This window comes from Delphinapterus leucas, chromosome 3 (genome assembly GCF_059928025.1).
Source record: "Delphinapterus leucas isolate spDelLeu-1000000601 "Yukka" chromosome 3, BTC_Dleu_Yukka2, whole genome shotgun sequence".
Taxonomy (NCBI): domain Eukaryota; kingdom Metazoa; phylum Chordata; class Mammalia; order Artiodactyla; family Monodontidae; genus Delphinapterus; species Delphinapterus leucas.
In genome coordinates, this window is record NC_143131.1 from 136,805,801 (window position 1) to 136,814,406 (window position 8,606).

The following is an 8,606-nucleotide window of genomic DNA, read 5'->3' on the forward strand; positions in this document are numbered from 1 at the left end:
ATCCACAAAGCAGTCAAGCTAGTCATTATATAGAATGCTGGATATAAAATCATCAGCTTCCAATTGTTTGATAGGATTAAATAGGAAAACATTGCAAAGAACTGAGAGAGAAAAAAGATTTGAAATCCTACTCCACCTCAAACGACCTCTCTGTGTGACCTCTGAAATGGAAATGGGTTATGAAATAAACGCTTTAGCCCAATCAACAGGGTAGGTGACTGAATCATCAAGAAGGACGCTGAAAATGCGGCCTAGAAAAGCACCAACATTGTAAAACAGGTCAGCACAGGAAAGAGAATAAAAACACACATACACCAATCTTGCTCATCATATGGCCTTCAGCAAGAATATAAAATAAATTTGAAACAATGAAAATAGTCCCTCGAAATAAAAAACATTCCACCAATCCACACTCTGTGAATGTTTTAACTAGTCCAGAGGCCACTTTTACTCTGCAATTAATTGCAGAGATAACACTGGTGAAACGCAAAGGCAATAAGGACATCTCGTGTTATGCTGCCATCTCCACCTATTCTTCCAAGCCTGTTGCAGCTAGTTGCACCAATTCCATACAATAAATTCTTGAAATAGCCCTTGGTCTCCTTCCAGACTCTTAGTATCTTCCTTTTATTGCTAGATTACTGCTTCCCTACACGTCCCTCCCAGGGACTTAGGGATGGCACTAAGAGGGTGGCAGCATGACTGAGGGAAGACACTGTGAGCACCTCCCTCCACGAAACTTGGCACACTAGCACAACCTTTGCAGGACTTGTGGTCTGGATGTGAACCAGGGTAGGAGACCTTTGCCCAAAGAGAACCTTAAAGCCAAGTTCAGTCTAACTGGATTGTCAGAAAAACTTACAGCTTTCAATTTCCAAGGTGCAGTTTTGTTCATCCAGTGGGTACCGCCTCAGGTCCATCATGCAGGCAGCTGTGGTTGTGATTCTAGAAGAGAAATATCAATGATACATGCTGTTAGCTGATCCATGACTGAGCTGGAAAAATTAAATCTAAGTCTCAAAGAAGACAGCACTGGGCCTCTAGGAGACTGATTTAGCTTAAGCTCTAACAACAAAAAAAAGAGTGCTACAACTTTGGATAACCATTTTCCTTGATGAGCCTCACGATGCTTTGTAAATTAAACAGAGTGGACTAAATCAGTATTCTCCCAAGATGTGGTCCATTACCTACTTGGTACCCAAATCACCTGGGAACGTTTGTTAAACAGGCAGTTCCCATTCTCCAGAAGGTCTTGGGGGTGGGATGGGGCCGTCCCAGGACTCTAGCTTACAAGCATCAAAGGTGATTGAGAAAACCAACATGGATATTACCCTTGCACTCATTTGTTTTCTCCTCCCCTTCTCAAGACCCTAAAATCAAACCTTCCAAGAATCTTGGCTTTGGTCCATCATTTTTGACCTTTCTATACATAGTGCGGTGCTTTGCAAGTGTATTAGTATAACACACAATATGCCTTTCATCTGTCACCTGATTTGCTCTGTCCTGAATCATCTGATATTCTCAAGGTCTGTTGGAGAGCTTCCTCCTATCGGTTGGCAGAGTTATTCATTTAGGACACACTGCACCTTTATTAATTTATCAGGGAGAAATGAATATGTCTCTTTAATGTCTTTATATTTCTCTGTCACCATTTTTCACTAATCTCACTTTTCACTAATTGAAGACCTGCTAGAAAGAGCCAAAAAACATACAGCCCTAAATGATTTATCAATTTGGTTTCTGATCAATAAGGCAGCACAATGCTATGAAAAAGCAGAAGTTTTAAAACACAACAGACATAGGTTTGGATTCTAATTCTGCCTCACTAACTGTGATACACACCCACATGGTTAATATCTCCTAACCAACCTTAGTTTCTTTGTCTGTAAAAAGGGGGCATTCTTAACAACAACAGTAATAACAGCCTAACAGAGTTTCTGTATGAACTAATAGAATAATTTATGTAAAGAATATAAAAGAGTCCCTACACATAATAGGCCCTTCACATCTGCTGAAAAAAACGAAGAGGAGAAACTGATGTTAAATTTGACCAACTTTGGCTTACTCTGCTCCTAGAGGTACTATACTGTGTGTTGGAAACAGAGAAATAAGATGCAGATCCAGCTTGGGAGAAACAATCTATAGCTAGCCCTTTTCCATTAGAAGGTCTTGGGCAGAGCTTAGACAAGGAGTCCAGGTAGACTGACTCTCTGAAATTCCTTAGTTAGGTGTGAAACTCCTATTCCTCAGCTGTAGGATGGAAATACCTAAATGACAATGTAAGTAGTTCATGCCTCTTTAGTTTGATTACTTCTTCATTAAGGCTTGTGCTCTGTTAATTTTTGTTTTCCTCTTTAGGGATAAGTGAGCATCCTAGGGGTGATGTTCATCCTGGGTTCCTTGCTCTCCTTCACCAGGAGATGGCTACTCTGCCTCAACTCCTTTCCACCTCCACTGCCTTCCTCAGTGTCTATGGTCCCACTGCCTCACTTCCATGTTACTACAGTATCTTGGCCTCCTAGCCTCTCCATTTACCTCCCTACTAACTATAATTCATACAACAGTCAGATGTTTTAAAACCACAGATCAGATTTTATCCCTCCTCTTTAAAATTTTCAGTGCCTCTTCCAAAAAATCCAGTCTTGGCTATGGCCTATTGTGCCCTGAGTAATCTCACCCTTCTCTCCCAATATTTTCTCATACCAAGTCCTCACTCACTATTCCCAGCCTTTACATTTGTTCTCTCTGCCTAGAACATGTGTCCCCCCTGATACTCACAGAGCATTTTTGTCCGATCCTTTAGCTCAAAAATCAACTCCTCTGAAAGGGCTTTCCTAAGCAGCCCACCCAAAGTGGCTGCCTTAACTAATGCTCCATCTTAGCTGTTTATTTCCTTCAAGGAATTACTACAATCTGAAATTATCTTGCTTATTTCTTTTCTTGTAAGAACTATTTTTCCCAGTAAAATTTAAGCTGTTTAAAGACACAGACTTTCTTCTATTTACTGTAAGGGAATCAAAAAGTATCTGTTGAAAGGATAAATACATGAATTATACAGAGTCAAGCAGCTGGTTTTGCTGTGCATAAATCTTTTATTTGGAGGATTATTTTATTGCATCATTTCTCTTTTTTTAAACTTACAAGGTGTCTTAGGTTTTAGGGATTCTTTTTATATTTTTCACAGTAAGTAAATTTTAATCCACTTAATTAGCATTACATAACTAGTACCAGAGTTTATCTTAGTATCGAACTGATTGCTTTTCCTTTCAATGGGACCGATCAAACACCTATATTTTATAAATTTTAAAAATTATATAAAAATTAACATTCACATTTACTCAGGGTTAAAAAAAGAATTTATTTTGGCTATGTGATACTTGGCTAAATTTTTCACTGGTCCACTGACTTTTTCCAAAGTGTAGATCCAACCTGAATTACCACTAACAGACAGGAAACTGAATTGCGTAGAAGAGAAATATTCAAAGGAAATATAATTAGGTGCATAGTGGGCATACCAAATTCTCATGCTATTTACGAAAAACAGCAGACAATCTCCAACTTGAGACACTAGAGAAAATCAACTTCATTTGATAGAATGAACACAAAAGACATGAAAGATACAAGAGCATACATACCATAAAAAAGGAGAGCCATAAATAGATGACTGACTGTGTAAGTGAGGTGAAATTTGCAATTGCTACTACAGGTTGTAGTTTACACTTTCTGCTGATGCATATTCATGGCAACTAACATCTATGAACACTAGTGCTGTGAGCAAGAAAAATAAATTGACTAATTCTATTGCAGAAGCAATTGAGTTTCTACTCATGTTTTAAAAATGAAGTATTATGAAAGTGTTTTTCTCACATCAACATTCATATTCACACCAATGTTTTACTGTTTTTAATGCTATAGTATACTCTATAAAACTAAAAAATATATATAAATGTTTTCTAGTTGATGTTTATAAGCATTTGTATCTCCTGTTGGATTAAAACAGAAACTGTAGCCAAAATAATCCATTTGGAATCCTGAGCATACAAACCAGGATGAGTGAGCTGAGCTAAGTCACTTACACGCGCCAATAGTAGGTTGCTCCTGAAACCCTGAACTAAAAACTTGCCATCCTGCTTTGCTGTGAGATGATGAAAGTAGGAAAAAATCTGTAACATTAAATATTCTGCATCTTTTGTTATTACTCACTGCTAATGAGTAAATACAGTGATAACTCATTTAGCCAGTCGTTACTTGGTAGTGTGCATATGTATATGTTTGTATACATGAAGAAATGTTGAATACCCACAAACTTATTTTATAAGCAAAGCAGAGCTATAAAATATGATATATAAATATTCAAAAGAGTCATCATGCCATATGTGTATACGAAATTCTTACTAACAACTTTTAGGACAAAGTACTGACGTGTGACAAATCTGCATATTTTCTAGGTGCTTTGTGAGAGCAGGAACAATTTTTTCCTTATTTCTATCTCAAAAATCTTGCCAGGTGTTGACATATGTCAATAACCCAAGATTAAAATAAAAAAAAGTAATAATAACAACATAAAACAAACAAAGACAGCCATGGTCGTAAGTATTCCCAAATTGAGGATTTTGAAGTAATTCTCTAGATTAAGTGTCTGATTTAATTTATATAAAAAATTCTCAAGCAAATTTAAAAGTCAAAATCATCCTTACAGAAGAAGCTACCCTGAAGTGAACCTTACTCAGAAAAGCTCAACATCAAAATCTATTCTCAGGGACTTTCAGATTTGTAACAGGGTTGTTTCTCTAAGAATAAGTCAATAAAACAAATATACTTAAAGGGTTTTCATGAACATGCCTTTCTGAATCCTGATAAAGATCCTTAATGGGCCTTAAATTACTCAACATCACTACTAGGAGTCTTCAAGTGAAGCTAGTAACTCATTAGGCAGGCATCCTGATTAAGTTTCAAGACCATTGTGAAATATATGAAGACAGTTCTGTTTTCAGTCAAGGATACTTACAAAATTTACCTCATTTACCTGTAGCAAATCTTCTATAGCTAAAAGTGGAAATGTGTCTTCTTTGGGGCTGAATACTATGGCATGAAGAGAGCCACCTTTGGGGAATACTGATTATTCTGACTGGGCTAAGAGATTTTTAGATAAATTTTTATTCCTCAGCCATTGGACACTGTCATCCAAAAATGATTTATGTCATAAAATACTGACATAGTGCAAGGAAACTAAATATGTAAAGTAAAATAAGAGTCACTAAAGGCATGCATAAAATCAAGAAATATAACAACAATGCCAGCATTTCATATCAAAGCCATAATAGATATTTTATGGTGTCATTACCTAAGATTTACTGATACTACTATATCATTCCAAGTTTGAATATGACCAAAGACAGTTATTAAGTAATAATAAATGCCTCTGCCACTCAGCCAATAGGAAATAACTCAGAATCATCAATGTGACACACTTGGGGTCTTTCAGCAGATTCTTCAAGAGGGACTTCAGGAGCTAGAATACATGGTTAAACATGTGCTTTCAAATGTGAAAACTTGTTAGGATTTCATCCAGAGATTATCGAAAAGTGACTCTGGACTTTTACTTTGTTTGATTTCTTTATCTAGACAACCATTTAGCTATTCCACACAAAAAACTTGTTTTCAGCATCTTTGTATATATTTTTAAGAAAGTCAGCTGCCTTATCCTCAACTATATTCAAAACATATTGTTCTAATTCACCACATGCTTTTCCTTTGTTCAAAATGTACATTTATCTAAAAGCACAACTTATTCTAATTACAAGGAATAAAGAAACCCCCTGGCATTAGTATACAGGATTAACAGAGAAAAATTAGGATGTTAAAAAAGGTCAGTTATCAAAAAATACATTGATACATATTTTGTGAGCTGTAAAACAAACATTAAAGACTTCAGCTCTGGGGGAAAATTCCAATTACTGAATTTAAGCATTAGAGGGTGAACTGAAATTTCGAAAAGTTCTAAAGAGCTCATCTGAGTCATTTCCCACAAAGGTACTTAAAATTTTTGTTTTAATATCTCCAAGAAGACTTGACATTATTTTCTATCTTACAACTATTTTAGCTGGGAAACTAATTTCTCGCCTATATCCGCTCTTGTGATATGCTCTTGCTTTTTGTAGAGTAGATAGAACATCTACTGTAGGGTTTAGGTGACTTCAGCTCTGGCATGCTCGATAACAGTAAATATACCTCAAATTAACTGACCACTTACTATATTCCAGGCACGATCTACTGTTACTGAAATGTATCATCTCATTTAACATGAGGAGTGTCCTATTACTATTCCCATTTTACAGATAGGAAAATTGACAGAGGGCAGACAGAAGAAGTAAGAACTACAATCCTGCAGCCTGTGGATTGAAAACCACATTCACAGAAAGACAGACAAAAGGAAAAGGCAGAGGACTATGCATGACATGAAGGAACAAGATAAAACCCCATAAAAACACCTAAAGAAGTGGAGACAGGCAATCTTCTAGAAAAAGAAGTCAGAATAATGATAGTGAAGATGATCCAGGACCTCGGAAAAAGAATGGAGGCAAAGATCAAGAAGATGAAAGAAATGTTTAACAAAGACCTAAAAGAATTAAAGAACAAACACCTAGAAGAATTAAAGAACAAACAGAGATGAACAGTACAATAACTGAAATGAAAACCACACTAGAAGGAATCAATAGCAGAATAACTGAGGCAGAAGAATGGATAAGTGACTGGGAAGACAGGATGGTGGAATTCACTGCCACGGAGCAGTGAATAAAGAATAAAGAAAAAAGAATGAAAAGAAATGAAGACAGCATAAGAGAGCACCGGGACATTAAACACACCAACATTCGCATTATACAGGTCCCAGAAGGAGAAGAGAGAGAGAAAGGACCCAAAAAAATATTTGAAGAGATTATAGTGAAAAACTTCCCTAACATGGGAAAGGAAATAGCCACCCCAAGTCCAGGAAGCACTGAGAGTCCCAGGCAGGATAAACCCAAGGAGAAATATGCCAAGACACATAGTAATCAAATTGACAACAATTAAAACAAAGAAAAATTATTGAAAGCAGCAAGGGAAAAATGACAAATAACATACAAGGGAACTCCCACAAGGTTAACAGCTGATTTCTCAGCAGAAATTCTACAAGCCAGAAGGGAGTGGCATGATATACTTAAAGTGATGAAAGGGAAGAACCTACAACCAAGATTACTCTACCCAGCACAGATCTCATTCAGATTCGATGTAGAAATCAAAAGCATTACAGACAAGCAAAAGCTAAGAGAATTCAGCACCACCAAACCAGCTCTACAACAAATGCTAAAGGAACTTCTCTAAGTGGGAAAAACAAGAGAAGAAAAGGACCTACAAAAACAAACACAAAACAATTAAGAAAATGGTAATGGAAACATACACATTATTAATTACCTTAAATGTCAAAGGATTAAATGCTCCAACCAAAAGACACAGGCTTGCTGACTCGATACCAGAATAAGACCCATATATATGCTGTCTACAAGAGACCCACTTCAGACCTAGGGACACATACAGACTGAAAGTGGGGGGATGGAAAAAGATATTCCATGCAAATGGAAATCAAAAGAAAGCTGGAGTAGCCATACTCATATCAGATAAAATAGACTTTAAAATAAAGAATGTTACAAGAGACAAGGAAGGACAATACATAATGATCAAAGGATCAATCCAAGAAGAAGGTATAACAATTATAAATATATATGCACCCAACATAGGAGCACCTCAATACATAAGGCAACTGCTAACAGCTCTAAAAGAGGAAATCAACAGTAACACAATAATAGTGGGGAACTTTAACACCTCATTTACACCAATGTACAGATCATCCAAAATGAAAGTAAATAAGGAAACAGAAGCTTTAAATGACACAATAGACGAGATAGATTTAATTGATATTTATAGAACATTCCATCCAAAAACAGCAGATTACACTTTCTTCTCAAGTGCGCACGGAACATTCTCCAGGATAGATCACATCTCGGGTCACAAATCGAGCCTCACTGAATTTCAGAAAATTGAAATCATATCACGCATCTTTTCAGACCACAACGCTAAGAGATTAGAAATGAATTAGAGGGAAAAAAACGTAAAAAACACAAATACATGGAGGCTAAACAATACGTTACTAAATAACCAAGAGATCACTGAAGAAATCAGAGAGGAAATCAAAAGATACCTAGAGACAAATGACAATGAAAACACGACAACCCAACACCTATGGGATACAGCAAAAAGCAGTTTTAAGAGGGAAGTTTATAGCAATACAATCCTACCTTAACAAACAACGAACATCTCAAATAAACAATCTAACCTTACACCTAAAGAAACTAGAGAAAGAAGAACAAACAAAACCTATATTTAGTAGAAGGAAAGAAATCATAAAGATCAGAGCAGAAATAAATGAAATAGAAACAAAGAAAACAATAGCAAAGATCAATAAAACTAAAAGCTGGTTATTTGAGAAGATAAACAAAATTGATAAACCATTAGCTAGACACATCAAGAAAAAGAGGGAAAGGACTCAAATCAATAAAATTAGGAATGAA